The sequence below is a fragment of the Phascolarctos cinereus genome, unplaced genomic scaffold, assembly GCF_003287225.1.
Source record: "Phascolarctos cinereus isolate Bilbo 61053 unplaced genomic scaffold, phaCin_HiC Scaffold_4;HRSCAF=312, whole genome shotgun sequence".
NCBI classification, from domain to species: domain Eukaryota; kingdom Metazoa; phylum Chordata; class Mammalia; order Diprotodontia; family Phascolarctidae; genus Phascolarctos; species Phascolarctos cinereus.
The window spans coordinates 53,168,769-53,192,743 of NW_027555847.1; the positions used below are offsets into that span (position 1 = coordinate 53,168,769).

Here is a 23,975-nt window from a genome sequence, read left to right on the forward strand (position 1 = left end):
AAAAAAGGCCATAGGACATAGGATAGCTGGAAGATACCTTTAGAGGCCACTGAGTCCAATCCCATCATTGAAAGATGAAGAGACTGAGAATGGCTTGCCCTGGGTCACATGGCTTGCAAAGTATCTGAAGTGGGATTTGAACCCAGGCCTTCCTGACTGTAAGACAGGATAGGGTAGGAGCAATGCTCTTCCTCTTTCTGCATTAGTCCTGGAAGGCTTCCTAGATCAGCTTCATTGTTACTTGAAGAAGGACCTTCCCTCCACCATGGGCCCAGCTAGGTAGATTCCTTCTTGGAGTCTCTCCAGTGACTGGCTCATGTGACCTGTTCCCATTTGACTTTTCCGTTCCCTGGGCCTGGTTGAGTTTATAAAATAACTCTGAATCCCTTTCCCCCCCTGCTGTCATTGTTCGTAGTGTACAGTCCTGGATTACAGTACATTCTTAGAACAAAAGAAGTTCCAGGTAATGGAGGATGAAGTCATTTTGCTGATAGGATCAGAAACATTATTTGAGTAGTAGCCGAGTGAAATGAGAAGGAAATCGGGGAGCTGAGAATTACCCCATTGAGCCCTGTTGTCTTTGGCAGGGGCAAGTACTCTGCTAAGTTGTGTGCCTGTGACTTATGGTAGTCACACTGGGCTGGCTCCCATCCTCCACGAGTTCTCCCTTCCCGGTGCTTCAGAACCAAAGGGGAAGAGGTGCAGTCAGTGCTCAAGAAGAGTGGATTGATCACCTTGTCCAGAGTGGCCAAGAACTCAGATCTGGCCCTGTCCAGAGGGAGGCCTGGAAACTTGTGGCAGAGGTCAGATGATTCTGGCTGTGAATCTAGGGCTGTGCCTTATTGAATGGAAAAGAGGACTTTGGAGCTCACTCCTAGACTTCCTTCTGGGGTATGTATGAGTGTGTGTGGGTGGCATGGCGGCCTGACCTCTAGAGGAGATGGGCTTGCACCAAAGTGTCCTCTACACTGGCTTACCTGGGTTAGCATGCCAAATGGATTGTTGTGATGTGGTCATTGTTCCTTGTTGTGCTTGAGGGGTCAGGGGAGAAATTTCTGACTCTTTTTACTTGTAGATAGGTCCATGGTCAGTTTCACTTTGGAGAGAGCGCTTAATGGGGTTTCTTGGAGAGAGTGGCCTTGTTCAGACATATACTTAAAAGACCAGAGAAGAAACCACAGTAGCAGGGGTGGCTGGGAGGAGCAGAGCATTACTGGGGCTCAGTGTGTGACTACAGAATATGTTTTGGTTTCCAAATCTCAGAATGACCAGTTGAGAGGGGACTTTAGTGATCGTCTTGTCCAAGTCCCACGTGTTATAGATAAGGAAAAGGAGTCTCATGGAAGAGAGGAGACTTATCCAGGGTCATATAGCAACTTACTGCCCCAGATTTGAAGTATGAGGACCTGATTTCAAATCTCAGACTGGTCACTCAGTATGTGTTTCCTCATGTGAGAGATGAAGAGTCCATGATTTCTAAGGTCTCTTTTACCTCTTAATCTATTCTCTTATGATTCCAGGCCTCTTGACTAGTACCAGCATAGTGCTTCACACATGCTAGACTCTTAATAAATGTAGCTGAATTGATTGATTGACTGATATATATATATATGTATATATATATATATATATTTTTTTTTTTGCTTTTAGGCAATTGGGGTTAAGTGACTTGCCCAGGGTCACACAGCTAGTAAGTGTCAAGTGTTTGGTCTGAGGACAGATTTGAACTCAGGTCCTCCTGACTTCAGGGCTGGTGCTGTAACCACTGTGCCACCTAGCTGCCCCCGATTGACTGATATTGAGTCGAATGCTATTTAAACTAGAGGCATCGACTACCTCATCGGCCTTGAAGCAAGTCTTGCTCCTGATGGTGGTTGGTAGAAGTGAAGGAATTCAATAAATAAAACTTAATATTTGCTGCTTGGACTTTTATTTCATGATTATTCCATTTAGGTCAATTATCCAATGCACTGGATAGAATGCTGAGCTTAGGGTCAGGAGATTTGTCAGAGAACCTCTGACACTTACTGGCTATATGACCTTGGGTGAGTCCTTTAATCTTAGATGGGCAAGTGTATAGACTGATGGATTTGGAGCTGGGAAGACTCGAGTACAAATCTGGCCTCAGACACTTATTAGCTGTGTGACTCTGGCCAAGTCACTTTACCTTTGTCAACCTCAGTTCCTCATCTGTAAGATGGCAGTAATAATGCAACTACCTCTTGGGGTTATTGTGTGGATAAAATGAAATAACATTTCTAAAATGCTTTGCAAATCTTACATCACTATGTAAATATTACTGTTACTAATTAACTTCTTTGTGCCTCAATTTCCTCACATGTAAAATGGGAGCTATTCAGAGCTGCAGTGTTATTACAGTCTTTCCTCAGAAGAGACTCAAGAAGATAATGCCTGGGAAAGACTTTGCCAATGGGATGGTTGTGGGTCAGGGTCTGTTGAGACTTATATCTAGGGCAGGCTGGTAAGTTCCATGGTGCTCTCTAATCGCTGTGCTGCTCAGCTGTGGCCCTCTTGCTCTCCCATTGGCTAGGTGACTTCTTCTTCAAGCCCTGCTTATGGATGTAGTTGTTTTTGACAGTCGTTTTTAATTGGCAGAAATTGCTATCCAGGCAAGGGTGGCTTGCCTGGTGATTCAGTGTCTGGATTTTCCTCTTTTTGGCCAGGTGAGGGAGGGCGACTTTTTTCGCCCACCTGATTGTGTGACCTTTTAATTCTCCTGAGGGCTTGTGGGAGAGGAAATATGCTTGATTCTTGGGATCTTTGCCATTTGTTTGGGGAGGAAGTTTGAGCACAATTCAAGGCTTTGGGGATGCATGTCCCCTAAGAAAATATAGGTCCTTAGAGGCAACATGGAGCAGCGCAAAGAGTGCTGGAAATGTGAGAGATCTCATTTTGAATCCTAGCACCCACATTTATTAGCTGTGTGGCCATGGGCAATCACTTAATCTCTTAGAGCCTCAGTTTACTCATCTGTGAAATAGGGATGATTGCAGTACTTCACAGGGATGTTGTAAAGGTCAAATGAACTACGGTTTCTAGAGGCTGTATGGAATAAGTGTCCAGAGGCTTGGATTTAGGAAGTCCTGGGTTCAAATCCCTGCCTCTGACATCTACTACTGTGTCAAGTTGGACAAGTGCCTTAATCAATATGGGCTCTATTTTCCTCATCTGTAAAATAAAAGGATTGGACTAAGTGGCTTCTGTGGTCCCTTCCATCTTTTTTTTTTTTTGGTCTAGTGACTTGCCCAGGGTCACACAGCTAGTAAGTGTTATGTGTCTAAGACTGGATTTGAACTCAGGTCCTCCTGAGTCCAGGACTGTTGCTCTATCTACTGTGCCACCTAGCTGCCCCCACCATTTTAAAATCTATGGTCTTATACAGCCCCCCAATATATAAAAAATAGCACTTTAATATTTGAAAAACTTTCCACATATTATCTTATTTAGTCCTCACAACAGCCCTCTAAGAGAGGTAGTATCATTCTTCTCATTTTACAGATAAGGAAAATGAGGGTAAGAGCAGTTAGGTGACTTCTCCAAGGTCACACAGATACTAAGCATATGAGACAGGCTTTGATTTCAGGTCTGTCTGAGTCTAGGTCCAACACTCTAACTACTATACCACTCCAAGCCTCAGTTTACATGTCTGTAATATAGGGATGAACACAGCACCTACCTCATAAGGGTTTTTGATATCTAAAGGAGGCCACTGGGAATGGTAACCAGAGAGCCGGAATCAGGAAAGCTTCAAATCCCTGCTTCTGACATCTCCTATGTGAGGATGGGCAAATTCTTTAATCTCTCTGAGACTCAGTTTCCTCATCTGTAAAATAAAAGGGCTGACCTAATTGGTCTCTGAGGGCCCTTCCAGCTTTGAATCTAGGTTCCTATAAGCACTCTGCCAATTTTAAAATGCTATATAAATGTCAGCTATTCTAAGCTTTTTGATGGGCGGAAAGGTTTCATTTTTGTGTTTGTATTCCCCACCTTTCATTGAGCTCCTGGCATGTTTAGATACTTAATAAATGTTTGTTTGCTTAATTATTATGTTAATGCTTGGGATGACTAGATGACAATGCTTCGCCAAGTCTTAAAACAACTCTAGCAGGTAAGTAGAGTATCCTGACCCCCATCTTACAGATGAGGAAGCAGAGCCTGAGTATTGAGGTCATTGCCATTGGCCACACATTAGCAGGGCTGGAGAAATTCAGGTTTCCTGGATTATAAATCTGTTTGCTCATTACGCTGAACGTCTGTTTTCAAATCACTGAGCAAGCTGCATTTGGAGTCAGAGGAACTGAGTTTTGATCCTGGCTCTAGCCCTTACTGTCTGTGGAACTCTGGGCAATTCGATTAACCTCCTTGCTCCTCAGCTTCCTCATCTGTAAAATAAGGAGGTTGGAGTATATGACCTTTAAGGTCCCTTTCAGCTTGAAATCCATGCCCCTCCACAACCTAGTACTACCTGGATTGTGACCTTGACCAATGGAGTCAATGGTCCCTAATGCTTCTTCCATCTCTAATTTTATGATGTGGAGCTGAGACAGGAGGCATGTTTTACCCCCTGGAGTTATCACCTCTCAGAAATAGTTCTGTTCAGCTGGCCTGGGAACTAACCTGGGGGAGGCTTAGGTCAGGACCTATCTTTTGTGGGAGGAAGGGGACTGGATCCCTTGAGAGTCACGTCTGGAATTCAATAGACTCTTTCTTTTCCCACCATCTTAGAACCACCCTTGCCTTTGTTTCATTTACCAGTTTTCCAAGGTTAAGTATAAATAGACTTGTAGCCATAATTCCTCCCAGGGGAGGGATTACCCCTTGTATTTGTATAATTCCATTTCCCCCCCCACTTCATGTTTTTCTCAGGAATTTGCTGACAATAGCTGACATTTAAGAAGCATTGAGGTATTCTGAATGGAAAACTGGCCCAGGATTTGAGTCTTTTCCTCCGATTCCTACTGCCTGTAACTAGACCTCTCAGTGTCCCTAGAAACTCTCCTAGCCTCTGAGTTGCAGAAAAAGCTGTCATCTTGATTGTTAAGGGGAATTCCTCACTAGGAGCACCCTATACAGATGAAATAATAGATCTGGGGGAAAAAAGGAACTACTGCCATTTATATAGGTATCCAAAAAAATTTAAGGCAGTTTTGAGCTACTAAAGTTTAAAAATACCCTAAGAAATTTGGGATATCCAATGTAGTGCTTTAGAGTTTTTGAAATATTTTATATAAATTATTCATTTCGTCCTCTCTGAGGCAGGCACCTCAACTATTATTATTCTAATTTTCCAGATGAGGAAACAGATTTGTAAAGTGACTTCTCAGGATCACCTAGTTACTATCAGAAGTGGGATTTGAATCCATATCTTCCCAACTCCAAGCCTAGCAGCATTCTCTCCACTATGCCATGTTCTTTCTTTACAGATTGCATCTGATGGTATTGGTCCTTCTACTGGGAAATCCTGTCTTTAGTCAACTGAGAATGTGTTACTTTCTTGAATATATTGCTCTGACCCTGTAGCAGCCATAGTCTTCTCCAGAGGAATCTACTGAAGGCTTGAAGTCCTGGGCACTGTGGGTTCAGCCTTCCTGCTCCAAACCAGATTGAATTTCATGACATTCCTGCATCTTGGAGGCCTCTTTCATTTAGGACCATAGCTAATGCTGAAAGTGAAATCTGAGGGGGACTTGAAGGAGGTCTAGTGGTTTTAATAAAGTCTGTTTCATGACCTTGCCTGTATTCCTATGATTGCTTGCCTTCGATCGTAGCCCCTGTAAACTGGAAAGAGTTCATAGACATTAGAAATGGAAGAGACCCTAGTGTGACATTTAGTCTGACCCCTGCTTTTTCACAGAAGAACTTGAAGCATAGGAGAGAACTGATTTGCCCACAGTCACACACAGGGTGTCATTGGTGGTGTCAAGACTAGAAGCCAGGTCTCCACCTCTGCTGCTCCAAGGCTCTCCTCTTTACTGAGTTTCCTCACCTCATGGGGCATCTCCCTGCCCTCTCTCTGTCCTCCATGTGACTAGCCCCAGATCTGTGCTTGTGAATGTGCAGCCTCAGTATGTGTCTTTGTGGCCAAGTCTGCTCCTTGCTGCAGACATACATTACTTCTCTGGTTTCTGTCTTCTAGAGAAGCCCTGGCAACTTCCCGTCAAGATCCTGTTGTTTTTGCTCACTGGACTCCTTAGTCAAATACTTCCCTGTTACCCACTGGGGTGTTAATTAGAAACCAGTTTTCCCACTGTACTTGGTGTTCACCAGCCAAGGATTGGTCTCCACCCCTCTCCTCCCTACCAGCCCTTCTCCTGCCTTATCTTTCCTTTCCATTGGCAAATGTGCCTTCCTGCCCCTGCCCATTTGTGTGTCTTCCTGAATGGGGAACTGGGGAGAGTACTCAGGCAAGGCTCAGTGATTAACTGGCAAGTCGGGCAAAGATGTGATTGGGGAGGTGGCCTTGTGAGGCAGCATGAGGTCACAACAAGGGCATCTGAGAGACCTGGTGTCGTTCTAGAAAGTTCGTTACCTAGCCGCGTGCCTTCAGACCAGTCACTTCAACACTGTGGACCTCAAATCCTTGCCTTTATAATCCTTGTTTCCTTCCAGGTCTGAGTGATATGCGATAGCAAATGACAAGGACCTAGATTACCTGAACTGGTAGGAATTCTTAGAAGGGAAGTGGATCAGTTGGTAGCTTTTGACCTTCCAGGTATTTGGAGGCTATTCTATTCCAAGTTATAAACTTGGCCAGTCTTTGAACTTGGGACTTTTTTCTTAAAGAACACCCTGAGCTAATTTCTTTCAACTGGCAAGGCTTTTCAGTTACTGCAAGATAATTTCCCCCTTTTCATAGTCTTTCTTGCAGCCCCAAGTTGCTGCTTTCTCCACCCCCTGCCTCACTATCTTTGAGCTCTATGGGACGAATACACACAGACACAGACACACAGACACACAGCACAGACACACACACACACACACATATACACAGAGCCAAATAGAGGGTGTGCAGACAGGACACCTTTCAGTCCCTGCTATCCAGACAATGGAGTGGGAACATATACCCATGTCTTGGAAGCTGGTTTTAGGAAGTAGATTTTGATGACGGCATGAAACTAGGTTATCTCTGTCCCTCAAATTTGTCATTTGTGTTTACTATATTAGTTCCCTTGGAAAAGCATCTGAATTTCCCTTTAGATCCATGGTTGTTCATGGTAGAGTGGGTAGTCAGCCTTGGAGTTAGGAAGCCCTGGTTTCCAGATCTGCCCAGCTACTAGTTGCAGGGCTGTAGATATCAATTAAGGGGCAGCTCAGTGGTGCGGTGCGTAGAGCGAGCGCTGGCATTGGAGTCAGGAAGGCCCATCTTCCTGAATTTAAACATGGTCTCAGACATTTACTAGTTTCGTGAACTTGAGCAAGTCACTTAACCCTTTTTGCCTCAGTTTCCTCATCTGTAAAGTGAGCTGGAGAAGGAAATGGTAAACCATTCCAATATCTTTGCCACAAAAACCCAAATGGGGTCAGGAAGAGTTGGACATGACTGAACAAGAAAAGACATCACTTAACCTTTCAGTGGTCCCAGGCATCTCTCTAAGATTTACTAAGCATTTTGCTCATTGGTGGAGGAGATCCTCATACTGGGAGTTTCCCACACTGATGAAATGAGCTGTAGACCTTCACGGCTGCCTCCTCCTAACCCTCTCACCCCACAATCACAGGGCATGTCACTAGCACCTTTATCTAGTTGGTTGGGTGAGGTGACGGGTGGGGCATATCTCTCAAGAGGTATTGTGTTAAGTGCTTATAGGATCATAATCATAGCATTTATTGACTACCCGTTATGTACCAGGCACTAGGTTAATCTCTAGGGAGACAAAGAAAGGCAGAAAACAGTCTCTGGTCTCAAAGAGCTCACAGTTGGATGGTTGAGACAACATGAAAATGATGGGTACCAGTGGGCTAAATTGGGGTGCTCTCAGTGGGAAGGCACTAAAAATCAAGGTGGACTGAGGTTCTTGCTGAAGGTGGGACTTTAGCTGAGATTTGAAGAAAGCCCCAGGATCTCTGAGACAGAGATGAGGAGGGGGAATGCTGCAGGGATCTGGACCAGCAGGTTTAGAACTGCAAGAGATCTTTGAGCTTATCTACTTTGTCATACACATGAAGAAACTGAGGCCTGGAGGGGTTCAGAGATTTGCCTAAGATCACATAGTTAGGAGATGTCTGAGGCTAAATTTGAATGGAGGTCTTCCTGACTCCAAGTCTGGTGCTGTACCCACCCCCTGCCTCTCATCTGGCTCGGATGGCCAAAGAGTCCAAATCCATGCTTGGACCCAATGGCAATGGGTGCCATTTTTAACTCCAGACTCTCAGGGGACAAAGACTATATTGTGATTTAAAAACTTTTTTTTCTTGCATTTCCAGGGGAGGGTTCTCCTGCAATGGGAAGAAAGCTGCTGGATTAAGGCAGTACCGTTCATTGGAACTGGACCATTCCTTACTGATATGAACTTAAAAACTTGGTAAAATCAGAACTACATTGGGCCTCAATTTCTCATCTGTAAAATGACTGGAAGATCACAACTACCTCTCCCAGCCTAGAATTCTTTGATTCTTTGATTTTATGCCTCAGAGTTAGGAGATGTGGGATTTGAGTCCCACTTAGCCAAGCAATCCTGTATGCCTTCTAGGCTCTTTGGGCCTCAGTTTCCTCATTTGTCAGACGAGGATAAGAATATCTTTTGGTGTTTTTGTTTTTGTTTTGGCTAGGCAATGGGGTTAAGTGATTTGCCCAGGGTCACACAGCTAATAAGTGTTATGTGTCTGAGGTCAGATTTGAACTCAGGTCCCCCGGAATCCAGTGCTAGTGCTCTATCCAGTGTGCCACCTAGCTACCCCAATAATAATATCTTTTGGATCTACCTCAAATGAATTGTGAGCATCAGACTGATGTGAAAGGGATTTTACCATTGGGGGAGCATGGGGAAGATGTGGGTTGAGATCCTATTTCTGACACTTAATTGTGTGGTGATGGGCAGATCAATTATCCTCTCTACACTTCAGTTGCTTTATCTGTAAATATGGGAGCTGTATTCCAGGGCTTTTAAGGTCCCTTCTACCTCTAAATCTATGCTCTTACGAAGCTTAAGGGCTGTGGAAATTATTTATTTATTTGTATGGCTCTGAGGAACTCCCCAGTGTAGAAACTTCCTCCAGCAATGGAGGCCAGCAATTCTTCTGTAACCTACTGTCTTAGAAAGTTGCCTGGCAGACCTGACAGGTTGAATGACTTGTCCAGAGATACTCAACCTGTATGTGTCAGAGGCAGGACCTGAATCTAGAACTTCCTAACTCCAAGGCCAGTGTTCTGTAGACTACTGCGTACTGCTTTTTTTAAAAAAGTATAATTCCTGTTATTAGTAGTCAGATACTAACTGGTTCCTGCCCTCTAGGAGCTGAGGTTTAATATTCATGTTAAATATTCAGAGCAGACATTCTCTGATGACTAGAATAATAACTCATTTCAATTTCTCAAACAACCCTGTGATGTGTACAGTATAAATATTATCTCCATTTCACAGATGAGGAAGCTGGTGGTCAAAGAAGTTAAGTGATTTTCGCCGTGGTCACACAACTAGTAATAATACTAATAACAATATTGAATCTGTTGGTCAGTAATCTACAGAACATCAAACATAAATGAATAATTATAGAATAGTGACTTGTCTCAGGACTAGTTCTATGTGAATTCCATCAACCAAGATGAGATGGATAATATTAAAAATTATAATACTATTTTCTCATTTACAAAGCACCTTAAAGTTTGCTTAACATGTATTATTATCTCATTTTGAGCCTCCCAACATAGATAGGTGCTATTGTTATCCTATTTTCTACATGAGGAAACTGATCCCCAGAAAGATTCAGTTATACTCCCATGGACACATAGCTGGTATCAGAACCAGGGCTCAGATCCAGGCTTTCTGATGCCAAAGCCAATGCTTTCTTTTTCACGTCACGTTACATCACCTTTCATATTGATCACTGTTAGAGGTTAGTTTTGTACTTGGTTTTGAGATGTAGTATGTGTGTAGATGTGAGAGTGTATATGAGTATATGTGTATGCATGCCTGTGTGCACACATATATGTGAGTGTGTACTGTGCACACATATGCATGTACATGTGCACACATGTATGTGCTCTGTCTTGACATAGCAGGCAGTTATATAAACACAGAGGATGTATTAAATAAAGCTTTTGAGGAGGACCTCAGAGACAGGACTAGTTCAACAGAGGTTTCTCCCTGCTGGGGACCTGGCATTTGGACAGAGAGAACCCCAAGGTCCTCTCCTGCTCTGAATCTGTGATTCTAGGGCCAAATGCTGGGGTTTGCTCCATGAAAAGGTTATTTTCAGAGCCATTTTTGGTGGATGGTTTCCAAATGAAAACTCCCAGTTCTGCAGAACAAAGTAGACTAAACTAGAATACTGGGGCTGGAAGGAACTTTGAATTCTGAGTCCATGCCCCTCATTTTGCATGAGGAAGCTGACGCCCACAGAGGTTGGATGACTTGACCAAGGTCACACTGGTTGTAAGTAGCAGAGTCAAGATTCAAACCACAGTCTTCTGATGTCAAATTTTACCCTCTTCCTACCTTTACATTTCTCATTGCACTTTAAATCTCCCATTTCCATCTTTGGCACATTCTGTCATATAAATTCAGTTCCATTCAACAAGCGTGCTGTGTGATATTTAGATATTTCTTGTATTCCCTGTTTCAGATATAAGCTTCTTGAAGTCATGGTCTAAGCCTCATTTTTTTTTATTCTCAGGTTCTAGCAAAGTGTAGGTGTATACGTTGGATACATTGGATACCTACAACATTTATTGTAGATGCTATGAATTGAATTGAAGCAAATATACTCTTGCTTAGCTGTAAGCAAAGATTCTGAGTTCTGGTTTTCTGGTTTACTTCCCCTGTGACCTTGGACAAGTCATATAAACTCTGTAGACCTCAGTTTCCTTATGTATGAACAAGGCCAAGCTGGGCTAAGTGGTCTCTGAGTCCCTTTCAGCCCTAGGTCTATCATCTCTTGTAGGATGCTGGCTTCTTTAGCTGATTTTGGAGAAGCGAAGGCAGGCTTCCAAGACATGTGTGTTTAACTTTGTTATAAAAGCAAAACTTCCCTTGAATGGAGGCTGACAACTCAGTACCTTGAAAAAGGAAAATCTGATCCTATTCTCCAGAGGTCACAAAGATCCTAGTGTGTTGGGATATCAGTAATGCTCTCTGCCTGTGGAATGAGTGTCGTAGCCTCTCCTGGAGCTTGAGGAGGAGGCAGAGGTCAAAAGGAGAGGAGACACCTTACTTTGTGACAGTAGAGGCAAGGACTGCATCCTGGACAAGTCTCTGTGTTAGAGAACCATCTTCCACATAAAGCCTTTCCTGGTTGCCCCAGCTTCTAGTGTGCATTGTCCATCTCTATAAAGGTAAAGGAAGTAGATTGTTCCAGGACAGTCATGGAGGCGAGGTCTCTCTCTTAGTCATTGCTGGCAAGATTCTTGCCAGAGTTCTCCTTAATAGGTTAATCCTTCCCCATATACCAAAACAAAGTTAAAATGGGTACATGATTTAAATATAAAGGTTGATACTATAAGCAAACTGGGAGAGCAATGAATAGTTTATCTGTCAGATTTCTGGAGAACAGAAGAATTTATGACCAAATCAGAGATAGATAATATTATGAAATGCAAAATGGATAATTTTGATTACATTAAATTGAAAAGTTTTTACATAAACAAACCCAATGCAAACAAGATTAGGAGGGAAGCAGAAAACTGGGAAAGAATTTTTACAACCAGTATCTTTGATAAGGGCCTCATTTCTAAAATATATAGAGAAATAAGTCGTATTTGTAAGAATACAAGTCATTCCCCAATTGATAAGTAGTCAAAGGATATGAACAGGCAGTTTTCAGAAAAAGAAATTAAAGCTATCTGTAGTCATATGAAACAGTGCTCTAAATCACTATTGATTAGAAAAATGCAAATCAAAGCAACTATGACATACCACCTCACACCTATCATATTGGCTAACATGATGAAACAGGAAAATGATAAATGTTGGAGAAGATGTGGGACAATTGGAACATTAATGCATTGTTGGTGGAGTTGTGAACTTATCCAACCATTTTGGAGAGCAATTTGGAACTGTGCCCCAAGGGCTATAAAAATGTGCACACCCTTTGACCCAGCAATAGCACTTCTAGGGCTGTATCCCAAAGAGATCAGACAAATGGGAAAAGGACCCACATGTATAAAAATATTTATAGCAGCTCTTTCTGTGGTGGCAAAGAATTGGAAATTGAGAGGATACCCATCAATTGGGGAGTGGCTGAGCAAGTGAACAAGTTGTGGTATATGAATGTAATGGAATACTATTTTGCTATATGAAATGATGAACAATCAGACTTCAGAAAAACCTGGAAAGACTTGTATGGACTGATGCTGAGTGAAGTGAGTAGAGCAAGGAGAATGTTGTATACAGTAACAGCCATGTTGTACAATGACTAACTTTGATTGACCCTTCTCAGCAATGCAAGGATCTAAGACATCTCTAAAAGTCTCATGATGGAAAATGCTGTCCACATACAGAGAAAGAACTATGGACTTTGAACACAAATCAAAGCATACTATTTGCTCTTGTTTTTCTTCTGTTTTGTTTCTTCTTTCTTGTGGTTCCTTCTATTGGTTATTTGTAGAGCCTACATCAGATTGTGTGCCTTCTTGAGGAGGGAGGCAAAGAGGGAGGGGGAGAAAATTTAAAGCTCAAAAGCTTATGGTAGTGAATGTTGAAAACTAAAAGTAAATTAATTAATTAAAAAAATAAAGATGCAAAAAAAAAGTAGGCTGATCCTTCAGCTGGAAGATGGTCGTCTAACGGAGAGCCAGTGTGGCTTCAGAAAGGGCCAAGGAATGGTTGATATGGTGTTTGCTGCTCAACAACTCCAGGAGAAATGTCGGGAGCAGAACAGAGGTCTGTACACAATGTTTGTGTATCTGACCAAGGCCTTTGATACTGTCAATAATGGGGGCTTATGGAAAATTACGTCAAAATTTGGTTGCCTGGAGAAGTTCATCAGCATTGTATGTCAATTTCATGATGCCATGCTTGCCTGGGTTCTGGAAAATGGACAATACTCCTGTGCTTTCCCCGTCACCAATGGAGTGGAACAAGGCTGTATGCTTGCTCCCATGCTTTTAGCATGATGTTTTCAGCCATGTTGTCAAATGTTTTCAATGAGGATGAACATGGCATCAAGGTCAGCTACTGCACTTAGATGACAAATTCTTCAACTTGAAACGGCTACAAGCCAAGACCAAAGTGGAGGGAGTTTTGGTGCATGATTTTCTGTTTGCAGGTGAATGTGCACTCAATACAGCCTCTGAAGCTGAGATGCAGCAAAGTATGGATTGATTCTCTGCTGCTTGTGCTAATTTTGCCCTAACAATTAACACTGAGAAAACATGTGCTCCATCAGCCAACACTACACCATCCATACGTGGAATCATTGGTTACAGCAAATGCGGAAGTTTTCAATGCTGTGGATAAATTCATTTACCTTAGTAGTATGCTTTCCAGGGATGCACACATTGATAATGAGATTGAAGCATGCATTGCCAGAGCTAGCTCAATGTTTGGTCGGCTCTGAAGGAAAGTATGGCAGAGAAGAGGTATTACGCTGACTACCAAACTGAAGGTCTGCAGAGCCGTTGTGCTGACCCCATCGTTGTATACCTGTGAAACCAGACACTGTACCAGTGCCGTGCCAGGCAACTGAATTGCTTCAATTTGAATTGTCTTAGCAAGATTCTGAAGATCACCTGGCAGGATAAGATACCAGATAATGAGGTCCTTTCTTGAACTAAATTGCCAAGCATTCAAACTCTGCTTCAGAGAGCACAACTCCAATGGGCTGGCCACGCTGATCGAATGCAAAACATATGCTTGCCAAAAAGACTGTTTTATGGAGAACTCACACAGGGCAAGCATTCACATGGTGGTCAGTAGAAGCGATACAAGGACACTCTCAAGGTCACTCTTAAGAACTTTGGAATTGATTGTGTGACATGGGAGGCACTGGCACAGGACTGCTCAGCATGGTGTGCCCACATCAGAGAAGATGCTGTGCTCTATGAGCAAAGCAGAATTGAAACAGCTCAAAGGAAATGCAGGACTTGCAAATTTAGAGAATCCACCCCAGACGTTCACACAAACTATTTGTGCCCGACCTGTGGGAGAGCATTCTGAGCTCCTATTGGTCTCATCAGCCACGGTCAGACACACTGGAACTTGACTCTAGCATAGTGATGTCATTTAGGTCCTCTTTGAGAAGGAAGGCCAACAGCCAACCAACCAACCCTCTCCTCCCAAATATACCTTGTACAGACGTGGTGAACGTTTATTCATGTACGTGTTGTATTTTCCAATTGACCGTGAAGTCCTTGAGGGAAGGACTGTTTCATTTTTGCGTTTTTAGCCCCAGAACCTGGCACAGTGCCTGATACATAGTTTGTGCTTTAAAAATGCATGTTGATTGATTACATTACAAATATATTACATATATTTGGTCAGCTACACTCTAGTCAGTTACCATGTCTCGTAAATTCTACCCCTATCGCATCATTTTACATCCATCCCTTTTTCTCCCAACATGGCTACCATCACCTTCCCTTTAGACTGTTGTAGCTGCCTGCTAATTTGATGTCCAGTGTCCATTCTATCCTCCACACAGCCATCAAGATAATTTTCCTAAAGTCACCTCTGATCGTGCCACTGACTCTTCTGCTGAAAAATCCCTTCTGTCTTCCTATTGCCTCCAGGTTAGAATACAAGTTTCTCAGATTGGCATTCTGGTTCTTGACTATCTGGTTCTTTTCACATTTATTTCACAGCATACATATTGTAGCAAAATGAAGTTAAATGTAATTTCCTGAACTCAGTATGCCATCTCCCTCTCTGAGCCTTTGAATGGGCTTTTCTCCAGGCTAGGAATGCAATGTCTCCTTATCTCTTGGGAGTCTAAACTTCATCCAAGGCCCAGCCTCTCTCTCCCCCTTCAAATGATGTCCTAGGACATACTTAACTTTTTTTTACATCCTGTATCACTCCAGTCGACTGAGCTCCTCAAGGGGAGGGATTCCAATTCTATCTTTGTGTTGTCTGCACATAGCACAGTGCCTCATACATAGCTGGCATTTAATAAGTGTTCATTGGATTGGATGGATACTTTTGAAAAGCTTTAGCCACTCCTAAAGAAGAGAAGAATCTCAGCTTGCCTTAACAAATAGTTAGGATGTTCCAGCATAACTTTGGCTTCCCTGAATTGGGGAGAGAAGATGCCATCTAGGAGGAGATACCAGTACAGAAGATGGCAGTGATGCTGGCCATTCTTATAGCTTATGAGTTGTAACTAGTTAACTCTGTACCTGAGACAAAACTATAAAATTGCACCTTCCTTCCTGCCTTCAATCCTAATGACATGGTGCGCTGTATATCTGATATATTTTTCCCATAGCTTTGTGTGAAGCAAAATGCCTCAGTTGCAGTAGCCTAGTTTGGGCCCAGGTAGACATACTGAGATGGAGGAAATTCCAGAAATTCTTTTGCTGAACTCTCTTTTTTTTGTCAACATACTGATAACTGCTGAGACTATAATATGTGTACTGTATATGTATTTGTGCATGTGTATGATTAAAGCTTTTAACATGAATATGACTTTACCTCTTTGGAACTCTGCTATATGATAACCTTATCTAATTAAAAAAATGATGCCTTTTGTTTTCTACTTCACAATTATTTGGGATATTACTCCCATCTGCCTTGAGCCCTTCATTGTCAAAAAGAAAAAGACAAGTTGGACCAGCTGATACATAGTCACTGTCAGACTATATGTAGCAGTCCACACTGATAGTCCTCTACCTCTGTACTGAAAGGACGATGGTATGTTTTATCACCTATTCTTCAGGATCAATTGGTCGTTACAATGACTGAGAGTTTTGGCTTCCTCTTAGTGTTTTTTAAGACCATTATTGTAGTTATTTGCCATATTATTCTCCTGGTTCTGCTTGATTCTCTCTGTATCAGCTCATAAAAGTCTTCCCATGTTTCTCTGAATTCCTCATGTTTGTTGTTATGGCACAGTAACATTCTATTAGATTCATACACTGTAATTCACAGAAACCTCATCTATCTAGAATATGGCCAAGAACCAGGAAATATGCATTAAAAAGTCCATCTGGGCTAGCACCTTGCCCTCTAAAGTTGCCCCCATTTTTTCCATATATTCTTTCTATATCTTATATTTGCCTACTTGTTTACATGTTGTATTCCCTGTTACACTATAAGTTCCTTGAGCATAGGGTCATTTTTAAATTTTTCTTTGAATCTCTAGTACTTAGCACAGGGCCTGGTACATAATATGCATTTCATAAATGCTGGTTAATTGACTGGTGGTTGTTGTGAAGTCCTTTTTCCCAGATCTCCATTCTCTAAAATTCATTTGCTTTGGAGAGCCTTGTAAGCCCTCTTTCTGGACTTAATTACACATGCTTTAAAAACAATCATATTAAATCTGATTATGTGTTTCCCTAGCCCACCAGAGATTAGAAATAACAAAATGAGAAGGGATATTACAGAAAAAGAGAATGAGCAATGTTGCACACTTCCACCATCAAGATGTAACATCTAACAATGATAGTAAAATTATAAAAAACAGATCCAAGAATTTAAAATGCGTATCAGAAGTGGAACATTCGGGCAATCAGCTTTCTCTACCCCAGGATGCCTTGAAGGCATCTCTGTATTTTTTTTTGATAGTACCTTGAGAGATATTGCTTTGGGAAGGATTTTCCTTAAGGAGAGCGGCAAGAGGAGAGAGGTAAGGAGAGGGTTGTGTTTTTGAGGTCACAGACGCAAAGGAACATAGTTCTCAGGGAGAGAATCATAGTACTGATACTCAAGATAGCAAGACTATAATGGAAAGAGCAAGGAGGACCTGGCTTAGAATCTGGGCTCTTCTAAGATTCTGATGCTCTCTGGTCATCTTCATGGTCTGGTCCTCTTTTGACCTTGAGCCGTGGGCCCCTCACTGGGGACAGTTTAAAAAAAATCCATCCAGACAAAGACCCCTATTGGGCTGCTCTCTGGCCTTCTTGCATCCCCTAATGTCTAGGAGGTACACTTCCTATTTCCTGCCTCCCTCCCCCACTTTCCATTTTGAGGTCTAGGAACAGAAATGAAATCAATACAACCATTCCTGGAAAGGACATGTTGATCAGTTACCCAATGGCTTCACTCACCATTCCTTTGACTTCCCTGTCCAAAACATCTCCCTGCCCCAGCCACCACTCTCCTATGTTGGTTGTCTTCTCCTGTTACAGTGTGATTTCCCTCAGATCAGGGACCATGATGCTTTGTGTATTTGTATCCTCAAGCCTTTTTACAATGCCTGGTGCATAATATGCACATAATAAATTTGCATTCATTCATTTATTTGTTCATACATTCCACTACTGACTGTGACCTTAGGTAAGCCACTTATTTTGTCTAAACCTCAGTTTGCTCCTGTAAAAAGAGGGAGTTGAGCTAAATGACTCCAAGTTCCCTTCCAAATAGGTCATATGATTCTGTAAAATAGCTAAAGAAATTGCCCTTTTTTGGGGGGCAAAAATACCCACAAATCAAATGATTTGATCACTACCTTCTGGTATCACCCAGTTACTTTAGTGCTCTTATACAGTCCTCGCAAATGTCCTGGAGTAGTCTGTGGGAATTTATTACATGGGTTTAATATCATGTAAAATCAGACTAAACTATATCAATAATGTAGACAGCAGGTAAAGTTAGATTGCATATCAAGGGAGATTTTATGGCGGGAATATTTTAACTGTGTCATCTCCAACTCACTGCTCAGGCTTCTTTGAAGCCTGCCAAGTCGTATTATTCCACACTGAATCCCTTCTCCCAGGCATAATCAAATGAACTTTAACAATAGTGACTTGTGAAGAGAAGCTCAGGTTTAGATAAGTATGTGATTCTTCATTAGCAACAAAAAATAGGTTCTATCTGGAAACATTTTTTTTTCCTGAAAAAGGTAGAGTTAGTTTGCATTTGAGATTGTTGTTAACTTGCCAGTGATGATAAGCCCTTAGGTGTGATTCTGAGAATGTAGGATGGGGAGGTTGGAGAGCTGGATTGTAATCCTGGCCTCGCTGCTAACTTTGGGACATAATGTGTCATTTTGGAAAGCATATTGGATTTGGAATCGAAGCCTGCTTTCAGTCCTGACTCTGAGACTTAGTACCTTGGATGAATCACTTTACTGAGGTCCAGAGAGATTTCTTTATTTGCAATAGAGATGTTGTAAAGTAGATTTCTTCTTCTTTTTTTTTTTGTCTAGGCAATGGGGTTAAGTGACTTGCCCAGGGTCACACAGCTAGTAAGTGTCAAGTGTCTGAGGCCAGATTTGAACTCAGGTCCTCCTGACTCCAAGGCCAGAGCTCTATCCATTGTGCCACCTAGCTGCCCCCCTGCAAACTAGATTTCTAAGGCAGTCCTATCTAGCTCCTAAATGTTAGGAATTCCCGATCTCTCTAAAATCATTCACCCTTTCTTGCTTTGATTTCCTCCTTTGCAAAATGAGGCAGTTGAGCTCCATGACCTAAAAGTCCCTTTCAGTCCTCAGCCTCTGGTTTTATGCTTCATTGGGTGTGCCAAACATGCCTTTGTTAGTTTCTTACACAGGCCATTTTTCCTCTGAGGGCCTGAAGCATTTGAACAACTAAGCTAATTCAGGGCCTCACTAAATCATTGTAAATTATTGCTAATTAAGTTAGGGTTGCCAATCCATTTTCTTGGAAAACATCACCCAGGTTACCTTATCTTCCATTGATACCTCCTCATATACCAGTGCCCAGGAATCTCCTTCCGTTGGGTTTCTCAAGTTCTTTAAAAAAAAATTTTTTTTTTATCTTATTGCTGTTTTTAGTAACAGAGAGAGGGAGGGCTTTGCAGGGTGGGTCAAGCTGGGATCATAGGATTTAGAGCTGGAAAGGACCTTAGAAATAATTTCGTCTAGCTCTCTTATTTTATAGAGGAGAAAATGGAGGCTCAGCAAGGCAAAAGTAATTTGTCCAAGGATACATAATAAGGAGCTAAGGTGTGATTTTACTGGTGAACTCAGCATCCTAATCCTCTGCTCTTTTTCGTATGGTACACAATATTTCCCTGGAGGAAGGAACCTCAGGTATGGGCTAGGGTAGTCAGGAAGGACTTTTTGGGGAGATGGTACTTGGAGCTAGGTCTTGAAGGCTAGGCTGGGGGGTACAGGAGAATGGAGTTTCAGGCAGCAGGAGTGGCATGGACAAAATCATGGAGATGCAAATGAACATGGTGTGGCTGACCCTCTGTAGGCTGGCATTCCTGGATAGAGGCAGGCACCACGTGGTAGGTAGCAGACGCCTACAAATCTGTCCCAAAATGCAGTGCTGTCCTTTAGAGTGGGCAGCTATCTTTCTGGTGTGATTGAAAGGGGACCTGAGATTTTGTGTTCTCTTTCTAACTTTTCTATTGTCTATGATTCTCCCATTACAGATATTCCCTTCTGAAGCTGAATTAAGGCTTTGGATCACACATATCCCTATAATACCTTATTCAGCATCTGCTAATATCTTGTGTAAAATTAATTTACAACCAACAGCAAGTCTCTGAGGAGGGATAATAGGCTGGTGGTTGAGGGGGGCAGATGTAATGGAAATCAGAAGGACATCATCTTATGGGAGAACAGGGAGGCCCCCCCCCTCCAAGTTACTAGGATTTGTCAGTTTTACTATAGACTACACTCATGCTTTTGAATGGGGATCATTTCATTCTTTTTACTTATATCTGCAGACCTAGTACAGTGCCTGTTGCATAGTAAATACTTAACAAATTATTGCTTGATTGATACCTAGATTCACAGGCTTGGGAGCACCTTAGAGACAATTTAGTCTAACCCACTCATTTTGTAGAAGAAGAAGGCCCACAAAGGGAAGTGACCTGCTGAAGGCCACACAGTGATTGTTAAAGTCAGGATCCTAGCCCATGTCTTCTGACCCTTAAACTAGCTCCTTTTGGTCTGTTTATGAGGCAGAGAACATTAGGGTCCACCTGGTTACCAGTAGGGGTCTCAGTGAAGATTGGTGGGCACAGCTGGGATTTGTTTAATCCTGCCTTCACTGGGCCCTGGAGTCCAGGCGCTTCTCAGTTGAAGACACTTGGGTGAAGAAGCCAATGTGTTATTGTGATTTCTTTGGTAAGGGCCCAGAGCCAATGTGATATCCCTCCATGGGAGGGATTACAGGAAATCCTCCTCCTTCCTTGCCCTCATTGTCTGTTGTTTCCTCAATTTATCATCCTCTTTACAGTAGAATGACTCTTTTATTGGCCCTGACTGTGACTCTTCCCTCTGCCCCTCAGTTTTCTGTTCCTCAGATGCAGGAGGAAGTAGTGAGCTCCCCAAAACACAGAGCCTGCATTGATACCTGTCAAGAGTGCAGGGGTAGAAGAGAGAATCTTATTGAAGGTTGGATTACATGCTATCTGAGGTCCTTTTCACTTCCTAAGAGCCATGATTTTGTGACCTTTTCCCCCACTGCTGCTACAAGAGTCTTCCTATAGTCTACATTCTGAGTCATTGGTTATCTTGGCTGAAGTTCCCTTCCCAGGCTCCCCTCTACTTCACATTCCTGCCACCTGAAATGCTAGTTTTCTTCTGTCCCCGGCCTGTCTTGCATGCAGGTGTCATCTGTATCAGCCCTTTCTCACCTGAAGTCCTGGTTCACGCTACTCATCCTTCCATTGTGCCCTCTGGAATTCCAGTTCTCTTATTATTATTCTGCCCTTCATATAAAACCTTTGCCACTCCCCCCACCCCCATCCTGAAATTATTATGTATTTCATTTTCAAGGTACATGTTGTTTGCCCTCAACAGAGTATTAGCTCCCCAAGGGCAGGGAGGGCACTACTTTTGACTTTGTATCCCTAACCCTTAGCTCAGTGTCTGGCACATAGTATTACTAAGGTGATAATTAAAAGCTTATTGAGTTGAACTGAAATGAATTCATGATCCTTAGCAATGCATTCATGATAAATAAGGCAATAAAAATAACTCACAATTTCTAGAGCACTTTAAGATTTATTAATAATAGCAATAACTAATTCTGAATCATTGATTAATAATAACAATATCAGCATTTCAAAGTTTACAAAGTACTTTTTGCATGCATTAATTTCATTTGAGGCTCATAGTAACTCTGTGAGATGGGTGTTACAGGCGTCATCATCTCCATTTTATAGATGAGGAAAACTGAGCCTCTCAGATATTAAACAACTTGCCCATGGTCTCACCTCTAGGAAGTATTTGAGGTGAGATTCCATATCCCTTGCTTGTATATGTAGTGCCAAAAGCACTTTCCTTATAGCAACTGTATGATATAGGTAATACATATAATATTGTTCCCATTTTATTGATAGAGGGCAGACAGCTGAGGTTCAGGGGAGGTTAGTACCTTGCCCTTGGTCATACAGATAAGTGTCAGAGCTGGGTGTTGAGCCAGCTGCTTAGTCACAGAGATGGGACTAAAGCCCCAGACTGTGGCCCCTTTGCTCCCAGTAGCCATTTTCCAACACCATTTTGAAGAGTCTCCTGGGATATTGTAAGAACCCCCTGTCTGGAAGCTCATTATCTGCCTTACCTGCCTTCCTCATTTCAGAGAGGAATTGAGTATGGGAGTGGATAGAAAGATGGGGTGAGTATGAAGTAAGGGTAGAGGGGAAGGGGTCACTGAGAACAGTTTGAGCGGATTGGCCATCAAGAAAAAAAGCTGAAGGAAAAACAGAGTGCACATGGTGAAGGCAATGTCAGAAGAGGGATGTGAGTGGGGAGAGGGAGCTGTCTATAAATACTGTATGCAGAGGGGTATAATAAATAGGGCAGTTATGTATGTTAGTCATTGAGGTCAGAACAAGAAGTAATAGCCTTTTGCTGAAAAAAAAAGTATACTGGATAGAAGTTGAGAACTATTTAAAAAAATATAGGTGAGCAAAGCAGGCAGCAGCTCAGGGAGGACGTGGAATTGCTGGTCAAGGTGAGAGGAAGATGGCAAAGGAGTCCTTAGGGAGGAAAACCATAGGATTTTAGAGCAGTTAGGACCTTGGGAATATAGGGATTTGAAAGCACAGGATATTAGAGCAAGGGATAACATGAGAACATATGAAATATAAAAGCTGGAAGGGGCCTTAACACATAGAATTCTAGAATGGAAAATGATCTGAGAACATAGTGGGTCAGAGTTGGAAAGGTCCTTAGATATATTCTCATCCAACTCCTTTGTTTTATGAGAAAGAAACTTTTCACAGAGGGGAAGTGACTTGTTTAAGATGACTCAGATGGTCAGTGACAGAGGTGGGCCTTCAACTCTGATTCATAACTCATTTGCTTCCAGGCACCCCCAGCATTTTTCTGAGTGGTTCCACTTTATTCAGGTTCTTGGAATCCTAGATAGCTAGAATGGTTCCTTCCCATAGGGTGAACTTTCATCCTTGTGCGTTCACCCTAGAAAGGGGCTGAGATAATGTCACTTAATAGGTCACCAAGCAGTGACTGAACACTTATCATGTGCCAGAAACTATGTTAAGTACTGAGAAATGTCAAAACATGGTCCGTGACCTCAAGGAGTTCATGTTCTAATGGGGGAGACAAAACGTGCACATGGGTCGAAAGATGAGAGATATAGGCAGTGCAAGTGGTAAGTGGTCTTAGAGGGAAGACACGAGTAGTAGGAGATTATGGGAGGATAGAGAAAGGCCCCTCATGAAAGATGAGACATAAGGAGATGAGGCAGTTTGTCAAATTCTAGCACTCCGAAGGGTTATTAGTGCATCTAGTTCAGCGCATTCTGTTTTACAGATAACAAAACTGAGACTTATGGGGACTTGGCCAGAGCTTCACAGCAAGTGGGTGCCCAAGCTGAGATTCAGACTCAGACTTTTAGCACACAACCACACTGGTGCTCAAATGCTCCCATTTGCAAATGGTAGAGGGGGGTTTCCAGAGATCACAACAGTATGTGGAGGCTTCATCTGTTAACCAAGACATTTTAAACCATGGCTCTTCAATTTTCTTAATTCTGGCATAGACACTTGACTCAGTTTTCTGTGGACCTGTGACCCAGCCTGAATTATTCTTAGTATAATTAATCGTGGTGAAATGGATCTGATGAAGTGTATTTCTTGTTTCCTTGAGACACCTTAGAGGACTCCACTGGGTAGGATTGGTGGAACTGACCTTTGTTGTGGATTATTCCTGGCTTGAGGGTGGGTGGGGACAGTATGGTTTGGGGACTGTGTACTAATGTGGTCTTTGAAGATACATGCCAGAATCTGTGCACTTGATAAGCATGAGTGCTCTTTAAATGTGGCACTTTCCCATCATGCCTCCTGCTGCTCAGAGCAACTTAGGATCTAATATTCATAGTAATGATAGGTGGCATTTATATAGTGCTTCAGGGCTTGCAAAGTGAAACACACAAGTTAACTCATTTCATCCTCACAACAACTTTGTTAGGTGGGTGAACCTAATATAATAGGTAAGGCTATTATTATTTCCATTTTACAGATGAGCAAACAGAGGCATTTTATAGTTAAGTGACTTGCCCAGTGTCACAGAGCTAAATCAGTGTCTGAATCAGAATTTGAATTTGGATTTTCTTGACCACAACTCCAACACTCTGTCCACTTAGCCACCTAGCTGCTTAGATCTAAAGCTAGAAACGGACCTTAAGGGCTATCTAATCTAACTCCTTCCTTTTACACATGGGGAAACTGAGGCTCAGAGAGTAAAACCATCGATAT

The 23,975-nt window shown here is 42.3% G+C and overlaps 1 protein-coding gene across 1 annotated transcript in view; it reads left to right on the forward strand.

Annotated features, from left to right (window-relative positions):
- Nucleotides 1-399: 399 nt before the first annotated feature.
- The window catches only part of ATP2B2 (ATPase plasma membrane Ca2+ transporting 2), a 404,797-nt gene continuing 381,221 nt past the window's right edge, over nucleotides 400-23,975 (forward strand). The window contains exon 1 of the mRNA XM_020981028.2: nucleotides 400-891. The gene's annotated coding sequence lies outside the window, so the exon portion shown is untranslated. The remainder of the gene's footprint in view (nucleotides 892-23,975) is intronic.